Source organism: Equus przewalskii, chromosome 16, assembly GCF_037783145.1.
Source record: "Equus przewalskii isolate Varuska chromosome 16, EquPr2, whole genome shotgun sequence".
NCBI classification, from domain to species: domain Eukaryota; kingdom Metazoa; phylum Chordata; class Mammalia; order Perissodactyla; family Equidae; genus Equus; species Equus przewalskii.
This window is the reverse complement of record NC_091846.1, coordinates 27,165,580-27,178,424: the sequence shown is the minus strand read 5'-3', so window position 1 is coordinate 27,178,424 and position 12,845 is coordinate 27,165,580.

The following is a 12,845-nucleotide window of genomic DNA, read 5'->3' as shown; positions in this document are numbered from 1 at the left end:
TATAATTTTCTTTTCTTGTCTGGTTTTGATACCAGGGTAATGCTGGCCTTGTAAAATGAGTTTGGGAGTGTTCTCTCCTCTTCAACTTTTTGGAAGAGTTTGAGAAGGATTGGTGTCAATCCTTCTTTAAACATTTGGTAGAATTCACCACTGAAGCCATCTGGCTATAAGTTTTCTATCTTGGGAGGTTTTTGATTACTCATTCAGTCTCCTTACTCGTTATTGATCATTCAGATGTTCTATTTCTTCATGATTTGGTCTTGGTAGGTTGTATGTTTGTTTCTAAGAATTTACTCATTTCTTCTAGGTTATCCAATTTGTTGGTGTATAATTGTTCATCCCAGTCTCTTATGATTCTTTGTATTTGTATCACTTGTAATGTCTCCTCTTTCATTTATAATTTTATTTGAGTATTCTCTTTTTTTCTTGGCTAGCATAGCTAAAGTTTTGCCAATTATGTTTATCTTTTCAAAAAACCAACTCTGAATTTCGTTGATCTTTTGTATTGTTTTGCTAGTCTCTATTTCATTTATTTCTGCTCTAATCTTTATTATTTCCTTCTTTCTGCTAACATTGGGCTTAGTTTATTCTTTGTTCTCTAGTTCCTTGAGATGTAAAGTTAGCTTGTTTCTTTGAGATCTTTCTCTTTTATTAACAGTGTTTACTGCTATAAACTTTACTCATAAAACTGCATCCCATAAGTTTTGGTATGTTGTGTTTCCATTTTCATTTGTCTCAAGGTATTTTTTTGATTTCTATTTGATTGGTTCTTTGATCCATTGATTATTCAAAAGTGTATATATACATTTTTTTTGAGGAAGATTAGCCCTGAGCTAACTACTGCCAGTCCTCCTCTTTTTGCTGAGGAAGCCTGGCCCTGAGTAACTTCCGTGCCCATCTTCCTCTACTTTATATGTGGGACACCTACCACAGCATGGCTTTTGCCAAGTGGTGCCATGTCTGCACCTGGGATCTGAACTGGCGAACCCCAGGCCACCAAGAAGTGGAACATGCGAACTTAACTGCTGTGCCACTGGGCCAGCCCCAAAAGTGTATTTTTAAGTTTCCACATGTTTGTGAATTTTCCCATTTTCCTCCTGTTATTGATTTCTAGTTTCCTTCTGGTCAGAAAAGATATGTTTTTAATTTTCTTCAATTTGTTAAGACTTGTTTTGTGGCCTAACACATGTTCTATCCTGGAGAATGTTCCATGAGTGCTCCAGAAGAGTACGTAATCTGTTGCTGTTGGATGGAATAGTCTGTATATGCCTGTTAAGTCTATTTGGTTATAGTGTTATTCAAGTCCATTGTTTTCTTACTGACTTTTTGTCTGGATGATCTATCCATTCTTGAAAGTTGGGTATTGAAGTCCCCTACTATTATTGTATTGCTGTCTATTTCTCACTTCGGTTCTGTTAATATTTGCTTTAAATATTTAGGTGCTTAATGTGGGGGGCATATATATTTATAATTGTTATATTCTCATGGTGAATTTATCCCTTTATCATTATAGAACAACCTTCATTGTCTCTTGTTACAGTCTTTGTCTTAAAGTCTGCTATAAGTAGAGCTATCCCTGCTTTCTTTTGGTTACATGAAATACCTTTTTCCATCCCTTCACATTCATCCCGGGTGTGTGCTTAAAGCTAAAGTGAGTCTTTCATAAGCAGCATGTTGGTAGATCTTGTTTTTTAATCCATTGGGCCGCTCTATGACTTTAGATTGGAGTTCTTAATATATGTACACTTAAAGTAGTTATTGATGGGTAAGGATTTATGATTGCCATTTTGTTCATTGTTTTCTGACTATTTTGTAGTTCCTTTCTTCCCCTCTTGCTGTCTTCCTTTGTAATTTGATGATTGTTTTCTTTGTGGTTACCATGAAGCTTACATAAAATATCATATTTAAGATGTTATGAGTCTGTTTTAAGCTGATAACTTCAATTACATACAAAAACTCTGTGTTTTTACTTCTTCCCTCCCACATTTTATATTATTGATGTCATAATTTACATATTTTTGTATTTTGTATCCATTAAATTATTCTAGCTATAGTTATTTTTAATAATTTTGTCTTTTAACTTATAGATTAAACAGTGATTTATAAGACATAGCAATCATTTTTGAACTGTAGAAAATCAAAGATAAAGAAAAAATCCTGAAAGAAGCCAGAGGAAAAAATACCTTACTGATAGAGGAACAAAGACAAGAATTACATCTGACTTCTCCTCAGAAACCATGCAAGCAAGAAGCAAGTGGAGTGAAATATTTAAAGTGTTGAGAGAAAAACAACAACCACCAAGAATTTCCTACCCTGCAAAATTATTCTCCAAAAGTGAGTGAGAAATAAAGCCTTTCATACACTAATAAAAATTAAAGGACCTTATTGCCAGTAGATCTGCCTTCATGTCAAACTTAGCTTGTTCTTGTTGCTATTTGTTGTCAATGTTATTTGTGTATTTGTTTCATGAGTTTTATGAACTAATTTTGCAAAGTCTGTATTTTTTGTTATGTGCAGCCACTGAAGTCTCTGCTCAGTTAGCTTAGTGGTCAGCTAAATGGTGCTGGGGAAGTAAGATACACACGTAGAAAATAAGACTTTACTCTTACTCACCCTCCATACAAAAGTCAATTTCCTATGGATTATAGATCTAAATGTTAAAAATAACATGATACAGTTTCTAAAACATTGGACGGCATCTACACGATCTTAGAGCAGACAAGTATTCTTAGAACAGTAAATAAAGGTACTAACTTACAAAAATTGATGTCAACTTATTTTACCACATTCAAGAATAAAAGAAAAATATGATTATCTCAATAGAGGTAGAAATTCAACATCCTCTCATGAAAAAAACAAGCTCTTTGCTAACAAAGAATAGAAATGAGTAGTTATCATAGATCAAGTATGCTTATATGTGCAGACTCTAAAATCTCTTATATCTCTAGACTCTCTATTCTATTCCATTGGCTTATTTGTGTATCCTAGCTCCAATTCCACACTGTCTTAATTTCTAGAATTTGATATCCAGTAGAGTAGGCACTCTAATATTTTCACTCTTCAAGATTGTATTCATTTTTGATCTTTTGTATTTCCATTTAACATTCAGAATCACTTTTGTCAATTTCCACAATAAAAACAGCAAAAACCTGTTGGGATTTTGTTTTGGATTGTGCAGGTGAAGAAGACAATTTCCTCAACCCACTCTGGGTCCTTCTGGCCAGAAAATGAATTAAATTCACGTGAGACAGAATAACAGGAGAAAATTAAACAAAGCTTTATAACATGTATACATGGGAGAGGCTCAGGCAAACTGAACAACTCACCAAAAGGGCTGAAGCCACCACCTTAAATATCATCTTCAGCTAAAGACAAAGGAGGATGTTGGGGGTGGGGAGAGTCAGTTATGGGAGATTACCAGACAAGTACAGTAAACAAGAGTAAGGTTATTATGCAGATTTAAGTTCCTTGCCTTCTGCATTGATAAGAGTTTCTAAAGATAAGGTCATCCCCCCTTCTTCCTGGTACAGAGAGGGAGACACCTTTACAGATGGAGGGTTCCTTTACAAATGTAAACGTCTCTTAACAAAGGGTAAATAAATTCTACTTTTCAGAGTTTCTTTCCTGTCTGCAGTTTCTAAAAGTAACCAGCCCAAAATAATCCTTATGCCAAAGAGGCATATCTCAGCATGGCCAATTCCAGTTTCCCACAATTGTACTGGATTAATAAATCAGTTTAGGCAAACTGATGTCTTGACAATATGGAGTCTCACCATTTATTTAGATATTCTTTAATTTCCCTCAATAATATTTTATAGCTGTCTAGTAGAGGTCTTGCATGTCTTTTGTTAAATTTTTTCATAGATATTTTATGCTTTTGGATGTTATTACAAATAGAATCTCTTTTAAAATTTTATTTTCCTTTTTTGTTGCTGGTATAAAGAAGCATGATTGATTAGTATATTAGTCAGGGTTCTTCAGACAAACAGAACCAATAGGATGTATATAAATACATATGAGGAGCTATATTTTAGGAATTGGCTCATGCTGTTATAGAGGCCAAGAAGTCCCTTGATCTGTTGTCTGTAAGCTGGAGAACCAGGAAAGCCAGTGGTACAATTCAGTCTGAGTCTGAAGGACTGAGAATCCAGATCTGATGGCATAAGTCCTGCTGTGAGTCCAAAAGCCTGAGAACCAGGAACACTGATGTCTGAGGGTAGGAGAAGATAGATGTCTCAGCTCAAACAGACAGGGCAAATTTGCCCTTTCTGTGTCTTTTGTTGTATAGAGGCCCTCAAAGGATTGCATGAGGCTGCCCTTATGGGTAAAAGAGATCTTTAAGCAGTCTTCTGATTCAAATGCTAATCTCTTTGGGAAACACCTTCACAGAAACATCCAGAAATAATGCTTTACCAGCTATTTTGGCATCCTTTAGTCTAGTCAAGCTGACGCAAAATTAACCATTACAATTGGTATATTTACCATGAAACCTGTAACCTTATAAATATGATTTTAAATTTTAATAGCTTGTATTTGTACTTTGGACTTTTTACATATGCAATCCTGCCTTCTGCAAGAAAAAGAAGAAGAAAGAAAAAGGTCGTTTTATTTCTTCTTCTCCAATCCTTACACATATATATATTTTCTGGCTTCATTGTACCAGCTAGAATATTTATTAAAATACGAGTATAAGTGGTGATAGCAAGCATCTTTGATCCGTTTTAAATCTCACGTCAAAATCTTTCAACAATTTACCATTAACTGTGATGACTTCTGCAGGTTCGGGTAGATAGTCTTTAATAGATAAAGGAGATTTCCTTCTATTCTTTGTTAACAAAGATGGTTTTTTTTTCCTGAAATGATGTTAAATTCCTGCATGTGTTGAGATGATCATATTTTATTTTTTATTATGTTAATGTATACAATGCATCGATTTTGTTGGTTCTCCCCTCCAGCTCTCAGTCACGTATTTCCGTAACTCCTCAGCAGAAGCAGTAATAAGAGGCTGTTACATCTTCATAACAGAGTAGGCATACTATACTTTGAGCATATGTGTTCAAAGAATTACAGAGTTACAATATATTCCACACTTAAAAAATGACAACCTCCCAACTTTGAAGTTGATTGTTAAACTACTAGCCTTTTATAATAAAACAGAAGTCCATACCAGAGGTTGCAAACAGATGACCAGCAGGGTAAATATGGCCTACAGTGGGTTTTGCCTGACCTGCAGTGGTTTTAAACTTTCCTCTCCCTAATTTGTTGCTACAGATAGAAAGATTTTACACTTACATCTGTGATTTCTGCCTTCTCTTTAAAAAAAAAAAATGACAATGGGCCCGCACGCAACAATCTACTGGAGAATACAGACCCCTTTTGACAAAAGGCAAGGCATTTTTCTTTAATTTGACACAGACGTGTACCAACATACCAAATTTCTACTTCTAATTTTGCTGTACGTTTTGTAATCTGAGTAAACTACTTGCCATTTTATGAAAATGTTGTTCAGTAAGTAAACAAACATAAAATATCTAAATTTTACACTGCTATCCAGTGCTGTAATAAAATAAACCAAAATAGAAAAAATAAATTAAAGGATGAGGGTGGGGGTTGGAACTTAGACTTTAAGATTCCAAAGGAGGGCAGCCAGCCACGGCCTAGTGGTTAAGTTCACACATCTGCTTCAGTGGCCCAGGGTTTCCTGGTTCAGATCCTGGGCATAGACATGGCACCGCTCCTCAAGCCACACTGAGGCGGTGTCCCACATAGCACAACCAGAAGGACCTACAACCAGAATATACAACTGTGTATTGCAGGGCTTTGGGGAGAAGGAGAGGGAAAAAAAGATTGGCAAAAGCTGTTAGCTCAGGTGCCAATCTTTAAAAGAAAAAAAAGATTTCAAAGCAAGCCAAACCATAGACAGCAGTTTAGAAAATGTTATATGTGTACAACATAAGGTGGACCCTGAAGGTAACTTTAAGAAAATATCAGGGGGCCAGCCCAGTGGTACAGTAGTTAAGTACCCACCTTCCCCTTCGGCAGCCCGGGGTTCGCCAGTTCAGATCCCGGGTGCAGACATGGCACTGCTTGGCACACCATGCTGCCGTAGGTGTCCCACGTATAAAGTAGAAGAAGATGGGCATGGATGTTAGCTCAGGGCCAGTCTTCCTCAGCAAAAAGAGGAGGATTGGCAGCAGATGTTAGTTCAGTGTTAATCTTCCTCAAAAAAAAAAAATTAGAAAATATCAGCAATTTGTAAGGGAAACTGACAGACTGCAAAAGTGGTTTCCTTTATCTTGCTAAACTGTAAAGATCTTACTTTTACATAAATTCAAAATGTTTAATGGAATGACCACTTCCCAGGTAATTAAAACAATTTACATATTAAAACACTTATTTCTGTAGGATATATTCTACCATTTGAAGTAGAAATCAGACCCAAAGGACGTATTACTCAACAATGAACTGCCCGGAGGTATATCACCCATGATCAATTTGGTAAAACTCAGTTTACTACACCTGAGGTTCCAGGCACAAAATGGACACTGCAGAATTTTTTTATTGGAGGAGGTGGGGAAAAAAGCAGGATGAGTATAGGATCTGCAGTTTAAAATAAAAAAAATCTTTTCACTTACAAGTTTCATGTTCAAGGTACTCTCCTAGTGCCATAAACAATAGGATCCTCTGAAGCAGTATTAGAACCGGGTAATAAGTAAAAGTCATCCAATAAATTGCAGTCTAAAAGCCCCTTAAAAAAGGAGTTCATATATTTATATTGTAGAATCCTAGACTCTTCTCTACATTACTGAGAAGTGAAAATAAATACATCTTTGAGGTAATATGGCAATCCACAGCTTTCTCAGGTCACACCGCCCCAGCCACCTCAGTACTGCGGGATGTCCATGGATTTGGGCAGCCCAGCCCGTGAGGCCTCTCACAGCATCCTGAACCATCAAGGCTAACTCGAGGGTTGCTCTTAAGGATTGCAGGATGTTCACGGATTTCTGGGCGTCATTCAGTGCCCACTCTTCAAATCACATAACTTGTATATTGTCCTGGTGGGTTGACCATTTTATCTTATGAAACGTCCTTGCTATCTCTGGTAATGCCTTTTTCCTCAGTGCTTACCTGTCTGATACTCAATGAGCAATAGCCGCTTTCTTTGATTAGCATTCAAATGGTCTATCTTTTCTATTCTTTACTTTCAATATATAAATGGGCTTATAGTTAATACCTACTTCTTATAAGCAGTGTATGGCTGGTGTTCATTGTTTTTAGTCTACAAATCTTTATATGTCAATGGAGTATATAGTATAGATATATATCTTTATTGATATATTTCAATAAAAGCTATTTTCCCACCTTCTATGTATCTTTTTCTAAACTTTATTGACTCCTTTGAGTTAATTATTTCTTGTAATTCAAATTTTCCCTCTTAATATTTATATTCTTTTAAAAAATTTTTAGTAGTTATCTTAAATCCTTGACTTATTAACAAGTAAAATAAATTAATGCTTTTACCCACCCCCCATACAATGTTAAGGGTTTGAACATACTTTAAATCCACTTACCTTCTCTACCAACTTATATATTGTTGTCATGTATTTGGATTCTATATAAATTTTAAATCTTAAAAGATATTATTATTTTTGTTTCATAGAATCAATATTCTTTTACAATTACCCATATATTCATTAATTCTCTTGGTCTTTGTTACTTTTGGCATCTCTTTGCTTCATTAAGGGATTATCTTCCTTCAGCCTAAAGAACACTCTTCAACGGTTTCTTTAGTGTGAATCTGCTGTGATGAATTCTCTCAATTTTACTTGATTGAAAATCTTTATTTTTTCTTCTTTTTTTTATAAGGAGAATTTCTCTTCCTGCTTTTATAATTTTCTCCTTGATTTTAGTTTCAGAAGTTTAAGTGTGGTGTTTCTAGGTGTGGCTTCCTTCTGTGGATCTTTCTTGTGGCTAATGGAACTTCTTGAGTCTATGGTATAATATCCTTTGTTTTGGAACATTCATGGTCATTATTTTTCAAATTTGGAAATTCATAGTCATTATTTCTTCACATTGTTACTTTTGCTCTATTTTCTCCTCCTGAGACTCCAATTATAGGTATGGTAGACTTTTCACCATATCCCATATAATTCTTGAAATTTTCCTGTATTTTCTATGCTTTTGTCCCTTTGGGTTCAGTCAGTTTATTTTATTTTGACCTATATTCCAGTTTACTAAATATCTCTTAAACTGTATCTAATCAGGTTTTGAATTTATCCATTGAGTTTTTTTATCAGCTTTATTGAGATATAATTCATATACCATACAATTCACCAATATAAAGTGTACAATTCAGTGACTTAGTATATTCACATAGTTGTGCATCCATCACCACAATCATTTTTAGAACATTTTCATTACCCCCTAAGGAAACCCTGCACTCCTTAGCCATCACTTCCCAACCTCCTATGTCCTCTCCCCCTAGGCAACTACTACTCTACTTCCTTTCCTATAAATTTGCCTGTTCTAGGCATTTCATATAAATGGAATCACACAATATGTGGTCTTTTATGGTTGGCTTATTTCACTTAGTATAATATTTTCAAAGTTCATCTATGTTGTACCACATATCAGTACTTGTTTTCTTTTTATTTCTAAATCATACATTGTGTAAATGTAACATTTTTTTTATCCATGCATCTGTTGATGGATGCTTGGGTTGTTTTGAGTTGTTCCTCTATTGAATTTAAATTTCATTTATTATATTTTTCAGTTCTAGGATGTTAATTTGATTCCTTTTTATATTTTCTAGTTCTCTTCTTCTTGTTAATTTCTTGAACATATTAATCCATCTATAATATCTACAATATCTGGATTTTTGTTGTGGTGGTTGCTTTTCTATTGTCTCTTATTTTTTCTCTCTCTCTAGTCTTATCTTCTTGTATACTTATTTTTTTATTGAGTCTCAGACATTTTGTATGAAAAATGTTAGAGATAATTTATGGCTCTGGATTATATTATTTTCCTTCAGAGAGGATTTACTTTGCTTCTGGAAGGCATTTAAGCTAGGGAGCTGAGCAGCTTAATCCAATCAAGCTGGGTTTAAGCGTTTGTGAGGTGTGTTCTATTTCTGGTTCACCCTCTCGCCTTGGGCCTTTACCTCCCGATCCTGAAAGCCTAGGGTATTTACCAGAGTCCTTCCTCCTTGTTCATTCCCAAGTTTTGACCTCTCAGTTTGAGACTGCTGAAAGCTCTGCTCTGTTTCTCAGACTCTCAGCTGCCACCTGCACTTTGAACATCAGTAATAGCCGTGAGTATAAAAGTGGCCCTAAATGCTGAGTTTACAGTTTTTGGTTTCTCTCTTCCATATCTTTGCCCCACAAATTTCATTTTCTTGGTAGGTCTCATGTCTTTAAAAATATTTCTTTTAATATATTTTACCTAGCTTTTCTAGTTACTCTTGTCTAGAAGGTTTTTCTAAATAATCTAGCCAGCCAGTGCTGGAAGCAGAAGTCTGCCCACAAATTTGTTAAGAATCAATTCTCTCAAGAATCTGGTGAAGGAAGCATTCTTACACGTGGCTGATTAGAGTGTAATTTAGTACATTTCTCTAAAAAGTAGTGTGTCAATTAATTCTCAGCCTTAAACAAATTATGGCCTTTGACCCAGCAATTCCAATTCTGTGAACAAATCAGAAAGAAAGTACTAAGGATGCAGAAAATAGATTTATATATAAGAATATTCAGTACAATATTTAATAGAGAAAATTGGTTGTAAACTAAATATTCAGTGATCAGGACAATAATTAAATTGTGGTACATCTATAAGATAGAATAATATGTGGGGATTCAAAATCATGTTTTGAAGAGTATTTACTGATATAGGAAAATAAAATATATAAATAAAGGAGAAAATAGACTATTACACTTTTCATAGCATGATTCCAATTTTTAAAAAAGGTGTATCTTTAGGGATAAATGCTGGAAGGATGTAAAACAATTTTCAATGTACTTAACTCTGAGTGATAAAATTGAGGTTTTTTAAACAGATTCCCTTCCCTAGTTTTTTTTTTTTGTAAAGATTGGCACCTGAGCTAACAACTGTTGCCAATCTTTTTTTTTCTGCTTCTTCTCCCCAAATCCCCCCCAATACATAGTTGTATATTTTAGTTGTGGGTCCTTCTAGTTGTGATGTGGGACACTGCCTCAGCATGGCCTAATGAGTGGTGCCATGTCCGTGCCCAAGATCCGAACTGGTGAAACCCTGGGCTGCCAGTGGAGAGCATGAACTTAACCACTCTGTCACGGGGCCGGCCCCCTCCCCTGGTTTTATTGACGTATAATTGACATACAGCATTGTGTAAGTTTAAGTTGTACAGCAAATGACTTGACTCTCATATTGTGAAATGATTACCACACGAAATTTAGTTAACATCCATTATCTCATATAGATACCAAAAAAAGAAAAAAAGATAGAAAGAAAGAGAAAACATCTTTTTTTTCCTTGCAATAGTAACTCTGAGGATCGACTCTCTTAACAACTTTTAAATATACCATACAGCGATGTGAACTATAGCCATCATGTTGTACCTTACATCTCAAGAGTTGTTGTGTATTTTATTTTCTTCTTTATATGTTGTTGTACTTTCAAAAATTTTTTGTATTAAGTTTATATATTTTTCTAATCAAGAAGAAGGGTCACAAATAAATAATCCTAAAGCTCACCTTTAATCCAGTGGATTATATAAACCATTCGTTTGACACAAAGTGTTTGGCAAGCGAGTGATTCTTTACATTTTTATAGATTTTGTTCCTGTATTTCACAGTAAGAAATTAAGACAAAGACTCTTGGAGGAAAGCATATGGGAGGTTGCTGGCGAGGTGATGCTGAGCGTCCTTGGATGTTCTAGGGAGCGGTCTGCTCTATGCACCTAGTTGTCTTTTCAATGGTTGATGAAGGCTTCAGCTCTTGCAGCCGTGGTGGTCTTCAGTGTTTCATTAACTGAATCAATTCTTCTTTGTCTACACACGTAGGATAGATTTTAAAAAGTCTTTTTCATTGTGAAAGAAATATATCCAACCAGATTGTATTAACTAAAAATTTTGTTTTAAAAGCGTCTGAGTAGTAACAGGGGAATTCTCTTCTTGAAATTTCTAATTGGCTTTCATAAGAACCAATGTTTTTCCGCTGTTCTTGACACAGCAGGTCATTTGTGGAGGGACCTTATCTTCAAAGAGAAAGGTTGAAGGGGGCGGTTTGGTTACTTGACTGGTTACACAGCATCTCCACATGGGATGTTTTATGTCACATTCTTTTTTTTTTTAAAAGATTGGCACCTGAGCTAACATCTGTTGCCCATCTTTTTTTTTTTTTCTTATTCTTCTTCTCCCCAAAGCCCCTCAGTACATAGTCGTATATTCTAGTTATGGGTCCTTCTGGTTGTGCTATGTGGGACACTGCTTCAGCATGGCCTGATGAGTGGTGCCATGTCTGCGCTCAGGATCTGAACCAGTGAAACCCCAGGCTGCCGAAGCAGAGGGCATGAACTTAACCACTCGGCCATGAGACCAGCCCCTTCACTTTCTTGAATTAATATTTTACTGTCTTCTCATATCTGATGCCTTAGTCTATTTGGGCTGCTATAACAAAAATACCACAGACTGAGAGGCTTAAACAACAAAAATTTCTTTCTCACAGCTCTTGGGGCTGGAAGTCCAAGGTCAAGGTGCTGACATCTCTGGCGTCTGGTGAGAACTTCCTTCCTGGTTCTTGGACAGCTGTCTTCTTGTTATAACTTCACATGGCAGAAGGGGCAAGGGAGGTCTCTTTTATAAGCTTCACCCTCATGACGTAATCACCTCCCAAAGGCCCCACCTCCTAATACCCTCACATTGGGGGTTAGGATTTTAACATATGAATTTTTTGGAGACACAAACATTCAGTCTATAGCATCTGAGTTCTGTTTTTTTTCAAATGTTGATGAATTAGTCTTTGCTTCACCCCATCACCCCTCTTTCATCCCTAGCTTAGTTTCAGAAAACTGGTGAACTTATTTTACGTATTGCTTCAGATATGGATGGTTTGGGAAGTTTCCAAAGTTTTTCATTGCTCATCTTGGCTAAAAATTTTCCTGATCTTCCCAGGACCCTGGATTCTGTCCTAATTCAATGAAAGGGCCTGTTTTCATATTTAAACTCTGGCCTGTAAGAGTAAGGCCTTGATACAGCTAGGGGGTCTACTACCCGAAACTGTCACTGAAAAGCATATTTCAATTTCATTTAAGAGCTTTTTTTATGTGTATTTTCCCCCCAAAGCACCTTAGCTGAAAATCAAATTTTACTTTAGACCTTTGTACAGACCAATATCTCTTTCTTGCTTCCTGTATACCAATAAAATTGTGTAGTTCAGTTTAACCTCAAATCTGCCTGTGTTTAAAATATAAAGCTAAGGTTAACGGCTTTCACTGCTAGCTGCTACCTGGACATCTCAATTTCTAGATAAAATCCTTTACATAGAAAGTTTTATTGGCCCCACAGCTCAACCCCACCATATATACCAGTTTATCCTATTAATCTTTAGCTGCAAAAATATCACAATCATTTATGAGCTAAAGTTTGTTTTAGCTTTTGGATTTTCTGAGCCTTTCCATGTTATTTCGGTTAGCTTGGTTGCTGGGGCTGCCTTTTCTCTCACCCTCACCCTTGTCCTTATTTGTAGGTTGGGGAGGAGACTCTCAGACTGCAAGGACAAAGAGGCTTGGGACTGGCCCCCTGCTGTAGCTGGCCGTCTCCTGCTGGTCCCTTGGCCTACCTCGGTATCTCAGTAGAAAAAGGGCGTGAGGCCTG